The sequence below is a fragment of the Chionomys nivalis genome, chromosome 14 (assembly GCF_950005125.1).
Source record: "Chionomys nivalis chromosome 14, mChiNiv1.1, whole genome shotgun sequence".
Classification (NCBI taxonomy): domain Eukaryota; kingdom Metazoa; phylum Chordata; class Mammalia; order Rodentia; family Cricetidae; genus Chionomys; species Chionomys nivalis.
The window spans coordinates 70,799,329-70,814,336 of NC_080099.1; the positions used below are offsets into that span (position 1 = coordinate 70,799,329).

Sequence of the window (15,008 nt, forward strand, 5' to 3'; positions counted from 1 at the left end):
GCTCTTCCAGAGGTCCTGAGTTCAATTCCCAGCAAACACATGATGGCTTACAACCATCTGTAATTAGATCTGGTGTCCTCTTCTGTACTGCAGGATACATGAAGGAAGAAACCTATATATATAATAAATAAAAATCTTTAAAAAAAAAGAATGTTCGTGTGTATGTGTGTGTGTGTGTGTGTGTGTGTGTGTGTATGCGCTGGTGTGAACTCAATAAGATAGACTGAAAGGAAACCTCACTGTAGAATGACACAGGTTGAAGAAATCCAGGCTAACTCCAAGATAAACAAATTATATTTTTTTATTATAAGGGGCAAACTCGTGAAACAGGAATAAGAAGTCCAACCTCAGTTGTGTAGCACAGGAACCACAGGGAGAGAGAACCTTGGGCGGCCTAGCATTTTTCTCAGGGTACCCAAAAGGTCATGCCCTAACCTGGTCCCACCTCTTAAAGATCATCAGCTGACAGACATTCCCCATCACAAACCCCTTTTGTCTAAATAAGAGAGTTTCAAATCCAATGCAAAACTCTATATACTAGGAACAGATATCAAGTATAAAATTAGGATTACAACCAGCATGAACAATATTAAGCAAGGAACATATGCTAAATGTTTTAATAAACATTTTATTTTAAAGAGTCTAAGTCTTGTATCAGAAATGGCTTGGCTAAATCATAAGAGGAAGGTAACTATGACTATCTATCTTTAACCTCATCAAAGGCCTGAGAAGGGAGATATTATTACTTAAGTAGGCAGTAAGTGCAATCAAGCAGCTTCCAAAGCGTGTAGTATATGACAGACAACTGGCTACCAGAGTAATCAAAGTCTCACTTGCAATGTTGAAGCTACCAACTTTGGCTAATGCCTAGCCTAACTGACAGACCATTTTTAGAGGCAGGAAAATTTTTGGAACCGTCTTACACTGTCTTGGCAAGATTTGGCAGTCTTTTTCTTCTGTCCTGCTTATCCAGTCCGGACACCATGTACTTTGTCAGTGGTCGAGGCATGGGCAGTTCCTTGCCCAAAGGCCAGTTGTGCCAAGAAGAAAACAAACTCCAAGTGGAGTGTGTTTGGTGCTCATCATTTTGGGGGAATGTTTGGTGCTGTCAGAAGCAATCGTGTCTCACATCACCTCATGGTTCTATAATTTTATAGTGAAGAAAACTTTATAGAGCCATTTCCTACATGCCATTAAAGCATAAATCAGGAGTCTGGGCGCGGAAGCTCAGGATTTAGGAGGTGGAGACAGGAGAATTGGGAGTTCAAGGTCATTCTAAACTACTAAGAAAATGAGAGGCCTGTGTTACTGAAATTCTGTCTCATAAACCCAAAACAACTACTTTTGGCCCTTTCTTTGGACATTTCTAAAAGCCTTAGCCTGTCTGAACTTCAGTAAACTTAGTGGAAACTACAGTTTTTTTTTTTTTTTTTTTTTTTTGTTGTTGTTTTTCTTTGGTTTTTCGAGACAGGGTTTCTCTGTGGTTTTGGAGCCTGTCCTGGAACTAGCTCTTGTAGACCAGGCTGGTCTCGAACTCACAGAGATCCGCCTGCCTCTGCCTCCCGAGTGCTGGGATTAAAGGTGTGCGCCACCACCACCCGGCTGGAAACTACAGTTTTGTTCAGGCTCTTAGCTTCTCAGGCATAAGAACATTGGTAAAGACCTCCATCAAAGAAAGGATGAATCCTGTGATCTGGTGTAGTTTTCAGATAAGAATGGTCATTTAATCCTTTTCTTTATGTTAATGCTCCCCCGCTGTCCTGGAACTCACTCTTTGTAGACTAGGCTAGCCTTGCTCGAACTGGAAGAGATTCACTTGCCTCTGCTTCCCAAGTGCTTGTATTAAATGGGATTAAAGGCGTGTGCCACCAGTGCAGGGTTTAATGGCCACTATTAAAGAAAGATCAAAGGATTAGCTCCCACAGAAAATGATGGAAATTCTGAGCAAACCCCTCACCTTTTGGGGCCTTGGGTGAGTTTAAAGGGGTTTTACAAATTTATTATAGTTCTCATTTATGTGTGTGTATATCATGACTAGAATATGTGATCCACAGATTGGACATTGTTTAGAGAAAGTGTAAACAACACAGTATGATTTTAGGATAAAGTGTTCTGCCTGCCATGACCCCCTCAGCAGGTAGCAGGCAATAGAGAGGCATCCTCAGCAGGGCTGGCCCGTGGGTTGACTTCGTCCCCCCCAGTCTAAGGAAGGGGTTCACTCCATACTCAGCTCCTCTTTTCCTGAGTATAGCAGTGAGAAATGTATCACACTTTCAGGAAGTCGCGTTTGCAGGCTGCGGAGGTGCTCAGACCTTACAGGGCTTGCTGCTTGTACATATGCCACGGCTGGCATGTGGCAGTCAGAAGATAGCTCTGTTCTAACACAATGAGGCTTCGGGGGATCGAACTTCTACCCTCCGTCCCATCTCCCGGGCCGGAGACGAGCACGAGGACCAGTCGTCACCAACAGGGGGCGCCGCCACCGCCCCGAAGGGCGCCCACCCGCGGAGTCGCGCACGCTAGGCCTCCCAGCGCGCCTGCGCCGAGTGTGGACTCCGGCTCGCCTTTCCCCGACGCCCGGCTGTCTCGGCCCGGGTGAAAACTGCGTGACACGCAGGGAGCGTAGCGGCCATCTTCGTCTTCTGGGCACGTCAGCTGAGCGGGTTAGGGCTGAAGAGAAGCGCTGCGCAAGCGCACCCACGACGGCCCCAGGTAACTCCCATCTGACCGGAGAGGCGTCGCCGCCGCCGCCGCCGCCGGAAGTTTGGTGTTTGCCGCGGGCGGCGACGGTCGCGGCAGAAGCAGCTGAACGGCTCCGGGTACCCGGATGTGAGCGCCCCGGGCTCCGGGCGGACGCCGGCCGCGCAGCAGGGAGGTAGGTGAGCATCCCCACGGCCCTCGCCACGGCGGGCGGCTGTCCTCGCTGTCGCCCGCCGCACGCCTCTTCCTCGTGCGTCCCGGCTGCTCGCACCCCCGGAACCAGCGGGAAGGCTCGCGGCCGCGGGCGCCTGAGGTGGGCGGTCGCGCGTCACCTGCCGCTGCTTGCCGGCTGTCAGAGTCGCAGAGGAGCCGGGGTCCTCGGACGGCCGGAGGTGGCTGCAGCCATGGCGACTGCCCGCAGCCTGCGCTCGGAGTCCGCAGGTAGCGGGGCCTGGTCCCCGCCCCCGGCCTCCCGCCCTCCTTCCGTCCGTCCGTCTTTCCGCCGTCGCTCTCCAGCGGCAGCGGCGCCTCCCGCTGACCCGGCCTGAACCCTGAGGCCCAGCAGCCTGCGGGCAGGATGTGGGAGATCCCGACTCCCGCGTCTTCATCTCGGGAGGGGAGCGATGGCCCGGTTCCCCATCTCAGGAAATAATGCAACCTGGAGATGGAGGCCGAAGCACAGGTAGGGTCCTTTGAGGGCCCCAGGAAGTTTTGTACGGTGGAGAGGTGTGAGCGGAAGTGAATTGGATATTAGATTTTGACCGCGCTCGTCAGATTATAACGGGGGTTTATTTTGCACCGGCAGAGTAACCTGTCTGTGTCACCTGAGGTCCAAAGATCGGATCCCCACACCTCACCTCCAAATGGTGCGTTGTGCAAGTGGGTGGCGGTAGGCGAGGGAGTGGGAAGTACAGGAAGATACAAGAAGTACTGTAGTCTTAGCAGAAATGGATTTCTTGTAGCAAGAAGCAGTGGCACCCATGCAGTCCCTAAATGGTATTACAAATCAACTGTTTTTATTTTTCTTTCCCGTTTTCAAAGACGCACCACGTAGTTCAGGCTGGCCTGGAACTCAGCTCCACCTGCCTCCCTAGTGCTAGGGTCAAAGGCGGGAGGAGACAGCTGACTCAAAGGCTCAGGTGTCGGCTAGTGTATAGCGTAACATGAGCAAGGGCTCTAGGACCAGAAATAAGAAAGTTGGTGAAACACAATTTCAGCTGTGCTGGTCAAGGTTTCAGTGAACTGAAGCTGTATTTCACTTTTGTGATTGCATTTTACATAGGGTACTAACTCTAATGAATTTTTTTTTAACTTGAAAAAACTTTATAAATTCCCACCGAGACTATCATGAACAAAACAAAACTAAATGAAACTGCTTAATTTGGAAACTCCTAATTTATCATCTGAGGAAACGAGGAAGTTAGTAGTAGTAGGCACGCTCTGCGTGCCTGCGTGTGCGTGCATGTGTGGTTTTTCCATACGGCGGCGTTTCTCTGAGTAACAGCTTTGGCAGTCCTGGAGCTCATCACTCTCTAGACCAGGCTGCCCTCAAACTCACAGAGATACGTCTGCCTCTGCCTCCAGAGTGCTGGGATTAAAGGCGTGTGCCGCCATACCTAGCAATATAAATTCTTAATGAACAAAATTTCTAAAAGTTGCTGATTAGTATGTTATAGTTATTTCACTATTACATTTTCGCACATGTATTAATATTTTTCAATTATATATAGTTACTCCCTCATTACCCTTTCTCTTCTCTGCAATTCCCTCTGATCACCTTTCTCTTCTCTGCTAGTCCCTTTTACTTTTGGGGTGGGAATGCCAATGAGTTTAATTAGGGTTCTTCATGGGTCCTGAAAGCTAAGAGTGGCTATACTGGGGAGAACATGTCTCTCTCACCAGAACTCCGGGGAAGCTGAGCCTCCTCAGTGTTGCCCTACCTTCTTCAAGTTCTATTTATCTTAATCTTATTTAATCTGTTCCTTGCCAGGTTTTTGTGCCTACATTTAAATTGAGAAATTATACTTCACAGAGAGGATACTATGATGAATATCATTAATTCCCTTTGCGGGATGGTCTTTGTTGACTTCAACACACAGAGTTGATTGTTATTTGTCCTATAAATGAAAGTGACTAGCGCTGTATAATTAAAAATGATGTATTTTTATAATAGTTGATTTTTTTCTATGACTTTTATGACGTTTGTCCTTCCTAGAGTTTACTGAATAACCTCAACTGTTGGTAATGAACTAAGATGATTATTAGAATTCTGTTAACCCTTTTGAAGCTAGTTGGTAATGAAACATTATTCTCTGTCAGTTTTGCTTTTTTACTCTTTGGCAGTTTGATTTTTTTTTTTTTTTCCTGGTGGAAGAACAGCAACCTTTATTTTGCCCAGCAACCTTTTATACCTTTACTCCTTCTATGGAGACCCACCAGCCAGATGGCAGTTTGATTTTTATGATAAATCTCAATCATTTTCACCTCTCATTATCCCTCTCTCCCATTGGCATTTTTCTCAGAATCCCTACTACTTTTATGTCTCTGTGTGTGTGTGGCCTCCATGAGTTTCATTATAGTTCTTTGACTGAGAATGGGGTGGGAATTTATTCACTGGAGCAAGGGCAATTTATAGGACTGTGGGTCTTTTCTGTTTGGGAATAGGATGATACAAATTTTTGATTCATTCTTATCCTGTAGAGTAAATAAAAAGACATTGTCATCTTAATATAGTGGCTCCTCCCTTAGCTCCCTGCAGCTCAGGCTGGCCTTGAAGTATGCCTACTTCCACTTCTGGATGGTAAACACCCACTGTGCTCTCCTTCCTCCCTACTGTCTTTTGGAAAGTGAGAGCTTCTCACCACAGAGCCCTCTGAGATTACAGATGTGAAGCACCTCTTTTCCTTTTTTTCTCTTCCTCTTCATAGGTTCTTGCTGTGTAACCCAGCCCAACTGCTGTGATTACAGGTGTGCACCACCACTTGTGGCTAATGTTCTTGTTCTCAAATTTCAGAATTCCTTTGTCCTCCTAAAGATCATGTAGGATTCTGTCCTAGGGTTTCTACTGCTGTGAAGAGACACCAGAAGTTTAGTTAATTATCATCAGGCCGGACATGGCCCATGCTGTTCCGGTAGCCAATGGTGTTGGAGAAGGAGCCAAGAGTCTTGACTCACAATCATCAGGAAGTGGTCTGAGACACTGAACATGGTTGAGCATATATGAGACCTCAAATCCCACTTGCATAGTGACACACTTCCTCCAACAAAGCTACACCTAATAGTGCCACTCCCTTTGTGTTTATGGGCAGTTACTTTCAAATTACCACAGATTCTAAATAGCTTTTTGTTTGTCTTCTTTTGTTTTGTTTTGTTTTTCTGATACGGGGTTTTTCTGTATAGCTCTGGCTGTCCTGAAATTGCTCCTGAATCAATCAGGCTGGCCTCAAGTGTCTAGAGATTCGCCTGTCTCTGGCTCCTGAGTACTGGGATTAAAAAGGTAGTTGCCACTGCCCAGCTCTTATGTAGGATTAAGAAGCTTTTGTTGATATTGTTATATATGTTATAGTTATTGTGTTATAAGTAATCATCTTCAAATGTATCAAGCCTAAATTAAAAGTTAATATAAACTGCTGGAGAGATGAGTCAGTGGTTAAGAACACTTGCTTACTCTTTTAGAGGACCTAGGTTCAGTTCTTACTGTCCACATGGTAGCTTACAGTCATCCCTAATTCTAGTTGCAGGGGATCTGATACCCTCTTTTGACCTTCATAGGTCACATACATATGGTGGACAAAATACATACAGGCAACACACTCACACATATCCAATAAGTAAATCTAAAAATAGATAATATGAGTAGCATCTTTAATGATACATAACAATATGCCAAATTAGCTTGCCAAAGAATGGTATTACATTTTGTAATTTAGTGTTTAGCTTAATAGAATACAACTGGATTGTTTTATGAGCACTATCAGTTGCTATTTTCTGGTCAAAGTACATGAAGAAAAATCCAACTTCATAGTACTATGTTGAGAGGGAAATTTAATAATTTTTAGAAGCCGGGCAGTGTTGGTGCAGCCTTTAATCCCAGCACTCAGGAGCCAGCACTCGGGAGGCAGAGGCAGGCGGATCTCTGTGAGTTCCAGGCCAGCCTGGTCTACAAGAGCTAGTTCCAGGACAGGCTCCAAAGCCACAGAGAAACCCTGTCTCAAAAAACCAAAAAAAAAGAAAAAAATTATTTTTAGATAATTGTGATTGTCTAACCAATCAATAAGTGAGTACTACCCTGCCTGTACTTAATTGTAAAATCATTGGTCTCGTTTTATCTTTATTTTTTATTTTTATTTATTTATTTTTTTGAGTGAGGTGGTATCACTATGTTGTTGCAGGGCTGGCCTGTCCTTGAACTCTTAGGCTCAAAGGAATCCTTTTGTCTCAGCTTCCTTGAGTAGCTGGAACTATAGAGAGCCCTGCAATTTTTTGTCTTTATTTTGTACTTGGGATGGAACCTAAGGCCTGATACATGCCAGGCAAATGATTTTCTACTGAGTTGCATCTCTGTGTATTTTCTCTGTGCAGTGTATATAACATGTTGATTTATAGTCATCTTTTTGTTGTTTTGTTTTTAGAGGTAGGGTTTGTTTGTATAACAGCTCTGGCTCACCTAGAACTCACTTTGTAGAAAGTGCTAGACTTGACCTCACAGAGGTCCACCTGCCCCTGCCTCCCAGGGTTTAAAGGTGTGCACCATTACTGTCCAGGGCGGTGGTGGCGCACGCCTTTAATCCCAGCACTCGGGAGGCAGAGACTGGCGGATCTCTGTGAGTTCGAGACCAGCCTGGTCTACAAGAGCTAGTTCCAGGACAGGCTCCAAAACCACAGAGAAGCCCTGTCTTGAAAAACCAAAAAAAAAAAAAAAAAAAAAATAAGTGTATTTAGCTGGGCAGTGGTGGTGCGTGCCTTTATTTCCAACACTCGGGAGGCAGAGACAGGTGGATCTCTGAGTTTGAGGTCAGTCTGGTCTACAAGAGTGAGTTACAGGACAAGCTCCAACCTATATAGAAATCCTGTCTCAAACAACAATAACAACAAAAAACAAACAAAAAGCAAAAAAACAAAAAAAATTAGCAGTTTATGTACCTGCTGTTTTTAAAGGCTGTCAGAATTCTATCTTGGAAACCAGGTGTGATACACATTTGTAATCTTCACACTTGGGAGGTGGAGTCCAGTCTGGGTTACATAGCAACCCCATCTCAAAAGTCTGACTGACTTTTTCTTACTGCTTTTCTTGAGTATTTTAGAACTGTTTTGAATATTTTTGCTTATATAAATGCTTCTTTTGTTCTTGTAGTTAACTTATTTTTTATGAGGTACTAAATTCTTGGTCCTCATGTATTGTAGGAGGCCGCTTGTTTGTTCCCGACTGCTCAGCCCCAAAATAACCACACAGAAACTGTATTAATTAAATGACTGCTTAGCCTATTAGCTTTAGCTTCTTAATGGCTAGGTCTTACATCTTAATTCAACCCATTTCTATTAATCTCTGTATCGCCACGAGGTTGTGGCTTACCAGTAAGGTTCCAGTTTGTCTGTTCCCAGGGGCAGCTACATGGTGTATCCCTGACTCCGCCTTCTTTCTCCCAGTATTCAGTTTAGTTTTCCCCACCTACCTCTATTCTGCCCTGTGCAGGCTCAAGACAGTTTCTTTATTAACCAATAGTGTTCACAGGATACTATTCACAGAGTTGAATCCCACATCACTCATGAATGGGTGGAAAAAGGGCATGGTATCATGAATTGGCTGATAATTGTTTAAACTGACATTGTGATATCAGAGTTCTGTCAGTGCAGCTTAGTGGTAGTGTTTGCCTAACATGCATGTGGCCACGTTTTTTTTTTTTTTTGCTATTGGAGGTGTGTGCATGATGTGTATGTAGGTATGGAGTCAGTTTCTCCCACTTTTATGTGGGTTTCAGGTACCCAGACTTGTGACAGATATCTCTACTTGCTGAGCCATCTAGCCAGCCCTTGCTAGGCATTTTTTTTTTAACATGAGAGAAACTTAAATTACCTTAAATTATGGGAGTTAATTGGAACGTTACACAGAGAAACGAAGGGGTGACTGCAGAGTGAGAGCTTGTGAGAGAGAAGAACAGAAACTATTTAACATTAGGATTTATCAGGAAACACACCAGGCCCTGTAAACTAAGTATAGTTCAGAACTCACATAATTGTGGAGTACCACAGCATATCTCTGGAAATTGGTTTACCTTACTTCAATTCCTTGGTAAGTGTTCTGTAACTGCTAATCTTCTCTGTCTCAACTAGGTGAATTTGCCTTTTGGAACACTTGGCAGTATCTGGAGGTATTTTGTCAATGTTGGGGAAAGGGATGCTATTGACTTCTAGAGGGTATAGGCCATGAATACTGCTTCTAAACATCCTCTGATCACACAGGCAGCTCTTCATTACACGACCTTTATCAGCTCATTTAATAGTGATGAAGTTGATAAACCCTGAATTATCATTGACTATCTAATGGCTGCTCTGGTGTCAGAAATCCACTCTTAAATTTGTTTTATTTGTGTGTGTGTGATATATGTGGAAGAGGACAGGGTATGGGAGTCAGTGCTCTTCCACCATTTGGGTTCTGGGGATAGAAATAGGGTGATCAGGCTTGGCAGCAGCATCTTTGCCTGCTTGAGCCACATCACTGGCCTCTGGAACCCATTCTAGGATAGGCAGGTGTGCACTATGATTAACTTTATGAGCTGCTTAAGACCTTTGGTTTTTTAAAAGTGGGTGATTGTGGGCTATAAAGTTTTTTTTTAAGTCACAGTTCTGGGGATTGGACACAGGTGTGTCTTCGGGGGACACCTGTTAACCTAGAACTAAAGAGACTCGAAGAAAAGGAATGGGTTGAAGAACCAGATTAGTTTGTTTCTGTTTTAAAATTTTTGTGGGTGTTTTTGCCTGCATGTATGTGTGTGCACCTTGGAGGCAAGTTTCCTAATTGGTAGACCTACCTTCAGCTGTGGTCTCTTCCCTGTTTCATTTTCAATCAAGTTCTGTAGTTTCTTGCTCAACTCCCCCCGCCCCCTGCCCCGAGGAAACGGTGTGTGGTGGCACACACCTATAACTGTAACACTGAAAAAGATGAGGGAGGAAGATGAAGAATACAAATCCCATCTATACATTTGTCATCCAGCATTGAGACACTAAGGCAGGGGGATTTGACAAATTTGAAACTAGCCTGGAATATTTAGTTTATAAAGTTATTTAAATTTTATTTTAACTGTATGTGTGTTTTGCTCCCATGTATGTCTTTGCACCAAATGTGTCCCTGGTGCCTTCTGAGGCTAAAAGAGAAGGTATCAGATTCCCTGGAACTAGAGTTAAAGGTGGTTGTGTGCTGGAGTCCAGCTGCTGTGGATTTCAGGCCCCAAAGAGGAGAGATGTGAAGTAGGCAAATGGAAGAAGGAAGCCTCAGTTAAGTCGGGGGTGGCTGCTGCTTTATTGAAAAAAAGGCTACACCTTTTATACTCTATAATTACACAAAGGATCAGAAAGGGGGCTTGTGAGCTGGGCTGGGGCTTGTAAGCAGCCATTGAGGAAGCTAGCCTCTACCCTGACAAGTTAATAGTCATTACAGTCATGTTAATGAGGGGTCATAAGTTCCTCTTGCCAGAGATAAGGCAAGCAGCACTTTACTTCAAGCCCGTGAGGAAATGGGGCGATTGTTTAAATGCCTGACCTTGCAAGAAGGACTCTCTTCAGGGGACCAGGCACTCCATTATAGAATATTGCAATTTTTTATATGGCTTAGTTTATCTAAATAGCTAAAGCTTAAAGTGAGCAAAGATGAAGCTAGACAAGTATTGCTGTGAACCTGAGTAGACCTAATGAATTTATAAATCTTGATTATCAAGTATATCTTATTTATCAAATATACCTTATTTGTCAAGCATATGTTACCTATCTAAATTTTCTAGCAGTTTTATCATGTGTACCACTGTGGCTTGGACTTTTTCCAAAGAGTTGATTATTTTGTTTAAAAAGGCTGTCATTTATGTACCCTCATCCTCTACTGAAACCACACAAAATTTCCCAAAGGAAAAGGCATAAGGAAAACTCCCATAACACTTGTTTTTCTACTTTAAGAATGGTGGTGGGGGACCAGTCCCATGAGGGCAGCAGTCTCACAAGGGGCTGCAATAGGTCACCCCAGGTCTCAGTGGGGTAGCCACAGGTCCCCAGAGGTCCTGCTGGGTGGGAGACCATGACAGGTGAGAGACAGACAGATACACCATGCAGAGAGAGAGTTTGGGTATAGAGTTTATTTAGTGGGTTATGAAAGTGAAAGGGAAGGTGTAATGGAAAAATTAAAAATGCTGCAGGATCCCCAGCAGCAGTAGGCAGCAGAAATGCTGTAGGTCCCCAAGTGGTGGTAGTGGGCCATGTGGCGGCGGACAGAGCCCCCCCCCCCCCAGCAGTGGCTGGTCCCAGGAAGGGAGACGTGTGGAGGTTAGGCAAGAGACAGAGACATGGATAGACACGACATGCAGAGTGAGGTTGAATATGTATTATTCAGGGGGTTATGGAGGGGAAGGAAAAAGGGAGAGGAGGGGAGAGGAGAGAGAGAAAAAGGGGGGAGGCAAGAAATGGGGAGAGAGGCAGAAGCTGCCGGAAAAGAGAGAGAGCTCAGGCTAGAAGCTGAAGATCAGCCTACCTCAGCGGATGGGGGAGGGAGTCAGCGTGGCTTGTCTCTTAAAGAGACAGAACAGTCATTACAGAAGGGAAGAAAGGTAGCCAGTGAGAAGGGGAGAGGGGGTAGAAGAAACTGGGGTGGGGGTGTGTGTGGGGGTGGGGGTGTGTGTGTGTGTATGGGTGGAGAAAGGCAGTAGCCACCCCTTCAGAAGAGGGACAAAAAGAGCACAAGCTGCCTGGCATAAGGGGAGGGTTGGGAGTGGGAAGGGCTTGTTTCTTAAAGGGACAGGGTACCCCGGTGACAGACTAGCACATCATAACAACACTTAGTGAGAATTATTAAAAATGAAAGTAAGAGGGTGCTGGAGAACTGTCATTGGCAGTGTCAAGATGCCGGAACTTAGCAGCAGTGGTTGTCATGCTGAGATTCCAACCCAAGTCTTCTGTAATAGGTTTTGTACCTTGATAGCAGTAAGCCAGATCAAGCTGAATTGAAAAAAGTAAAAGGACGGGTTTATGTTAAACAAAGCAACTCCCAGGTGAGTTCTTCAGCCCCCAGAGATTGAGGCAGGAGAAGAAGCAGGAAAAGTAACAACTAAAAAGGGAGCTTAAATATCCTGTAGGCAAGATGATGTGTTCTCCTTAAGCTGGATCTGTACCCAAGTATGGTATGCTTTAGGTGGGGCTTTCATGGGAGGAGCCAAAGCAGCTGCCAAGAATGCAGAACTGGGCTTTTTGTAGCCATTTCTTTGTTGGAGATTTTCTGAGAGGGTGGGGTTTGGAGAGAGATGGGGTGTTCTGGATCAAGCCGGAGCAGCTGGAGGTTCCAGCTGAACACTCTGGTAGAGCAAGTACTTTCAACCTCCTCATAGCCTTGAGTGTTGAGTTCAAGGCCAGCTGAGTTTACACAACAAAGTTTAGTCAATGTTACCTAGATCCAGGCTCGGAAAACAAAATAGAACTTCTGAGGTGGTTCTTGCCTGGCATGCCTCTAGCCTGTTTGAGCCTAGGAAACAACATGATGGAAGGAAAGAACTACTCCCATAAGCTAACCTTTAATCACCACATGTGCACTGTGGCAGCATGTGTAAATGTCTGTGCACATATACAAATAAACGTAATAAAATTTTTTTGTAGGGTGTGGAGGCACACTACCAGCACTCCAGGTGTATCTCTTTGAGTTCAAGGCCAGCCTGGTCTACATTCCAGAGCAGCTGGGCAGAGGTGATACACTTTTTTTTTTAAATTGTTATTTATTGATCTCTACATTTTTCTCTGCTCCCCTCCCTGCCTCTTTCCCTCCCCCCTTCATCCCTCCCCCAAGGTCCCCTTGATCCCAATTTACTCAGGAGATCTTGTCTTTTTCTACTTTCTACTTCCCATGTAGATTAGATCTATGTAAGTCTCTCTTAGTGTCCACATTGTTGTCTAAGTTCTCTGGGATTGTGGTTTGTAGGCTGGCTTTCTTTGCTTTATGTTTAAAAACCACCTATGAGTGAGTACATGTGATAATTGTCTTTCTATGTCTGGGTTTCTGGGTTACTTCACTCAAAATAATGTTTTCTAGCTCCACCCATTTTCCTGTAAAATTCAAGCTGTTATTTTTTTCTGCTGTGTAGTACTCCATTGTGTAAATGTACCACTTTTTTTTTTAATCCATTCTTTGATCGAGGGGCAATTAGGTTGTTCCCAGGTTCTGGCTATGACAAACAATACTGCTATGAGCATAGTTGAGCACATATCCTTGTGGCATGATTGAGCATCCTTTGGATATATACCAAAAAGTTGTATTACTGGGTCTTGAGGAGGGTTGTTTCCTAATTTTCTGAGAAATCACCACACTGACATCCAAAGGGGTTGTACCAGCTTACATTCCCACCAGCAATGCAGGGGTGTTCCCTTTTCTCCACAGCCTCTCTAGCATAAGTTGTCATCAGTGTTTTTGATCTTGGCCATTCTTACAGGTATAAGATGGAATCTCAGAGTTGTTTTGATTTGCATTTCTCTCATGACTAAGGCTGTTGAACATTTCCATAAGTGTCTTTCAGCCATTTTAGATTCCTCTGTTGAGAGTTCTCTGTTTAGGTCTGTACTCCATTTTTTTTTTTTTATTGGATTATGTGTTCTTTTGGTGTCCAATTGGATCCCAGTACCCAAACAAAAGCTGGACCTAGTCCTACACACAACTGTGTCCCCAGAACTGAAGGGCTGAAGACAGGATAACTGCTGGACTTCGTAGCTGCCATTCTAACTAAGAGAGGGAGAGAGAGAGAGAAAGAGGAAGAGACCCTGCCTCAAAGGAACAAAGTGGGGAATGACAGAGGAATAGTGGATACACAACATGTCCCTCTGGCCTCTGTGAGTGTGCACAGGTGCACAGCTCCACACCACTGGAAAAAATGAGAGTCAGGGAATAAAAACAGGCTGCAAAGATGAGACAAATCTCTCACAGTGAACTGAACACGAGAGAAACTACAGATTAGAAGGGTTATTAGCTCCAGACATACCACTAATAATCTAATGGTCACCATCAGATACTGATTACCCTAAGAACCAGTCAGAATTTCTGTCTGTCTTGTTACATGTCACAATGGTTCAAGTAGCTGGAAAGAGAGGTAGAGAGGAAAACAAAAGCCAAAGTAGGACCAGCATAGGGCGAGGAGACTGAGCACTCTCAGTCAGGGGAAAGCCTGCCTGGGAAACGTTCCTGGGATTGAAATAGGGAGTGAGACCTCCAGAGAGGGAATTGACGATTGGGAAACCCTCAATACAAAGAAAGAAGAAAGGCAGCTGGCAGTGTTTAGAACCATTAGGAGCTGGGTGTGGTACACACCTTTAATCCCAGCACTCAGGAAGCTGAGGCAGAGGCAGGCAGATCCCCAAGTATGAGACCAGCCTGGTCTACAAAGTGAGTTCCAGGCCAGTCAGGAATACACAGTCTCAAAAGACAAACAAAATAGAACAAACTTTATAACTGCCAAGTATTTCCTGACCCATCTCAGTGGTTTGAGGACATCACAGGGTGTTGTAATATGAGCGGCGTCAGGGCTGCATCCCACCACCCGGCTAGCTTTACCTGAAATAATTACACGGAAACTGTATTCTTTTAAACACTGCCTGGCCCGTTAGTTCCAACCTCTTATTAGCTAGCTCTTACATATTGATCTAACCCATTTCTAATATTCTGTGTAGTACCACGAGCTGGCTTACCAGGAAAGATCTTAACCTGCGTCTGTCTGGAGTGGGAGAATCATGGCGACTCACTGACTCAGCTTCTTTCTCCCAGCATTCTTTTCTGTTTACTCCACCCACCTAAGGGTTGGCCTATCAAATGGGCCTAGGCAGTTTCTTTATTAATTAACCAATGAAAGCAACAGATTAATACAAGACCCACCTCCATCAACAGGGTAGTTGTTATTTTGTTTTTGCTAGTGTGTCATCTCAGGCATAGAGCTACCAATAATGGAATCTGCTCTGCAGTTCAGTTATAGAAGTATTTGGCTAAGTCAGAAAACTATCGAACTGTGAATATCCCTTCAAGATTTTCCCAAGTCTACCCTTGGCTCATAGCAGTTCTCAAACTTTGAATCTTGTCTAGT

At 44.4% G+C, this 15,008-nt stretch overlaps 1 protein-coding gene across 3 annotated transcripts in view; it reads left to right on the plus strand.

The window, feature by feature from the left end:
- Window positions 1-2,570: 2,570 nt before the first annotated feature.
- Window positions 2,571-15,008, plus strand: part of Esco1 (establishment of sister chromatid cohesion N-acetyltransferase 1) — a 77,088-nt gene continuing 64,650 nt past the window's right edge. For 2 of the 3 annotated variants that reach the window (XR_009058307.1, XM_057789021.1), the window contains exon 1: window positions 2,571-2,875. The gene's annotated coding sequence lies outside the window, so the exon portion shown is untranslated. Of the gene's footprint in view, window positions 2,876-3,331; window positions 3,383-15,008 lie in introns of those variants that run through there. The other variant, XM_057789022.1, reaches the window with a different exon arrangement.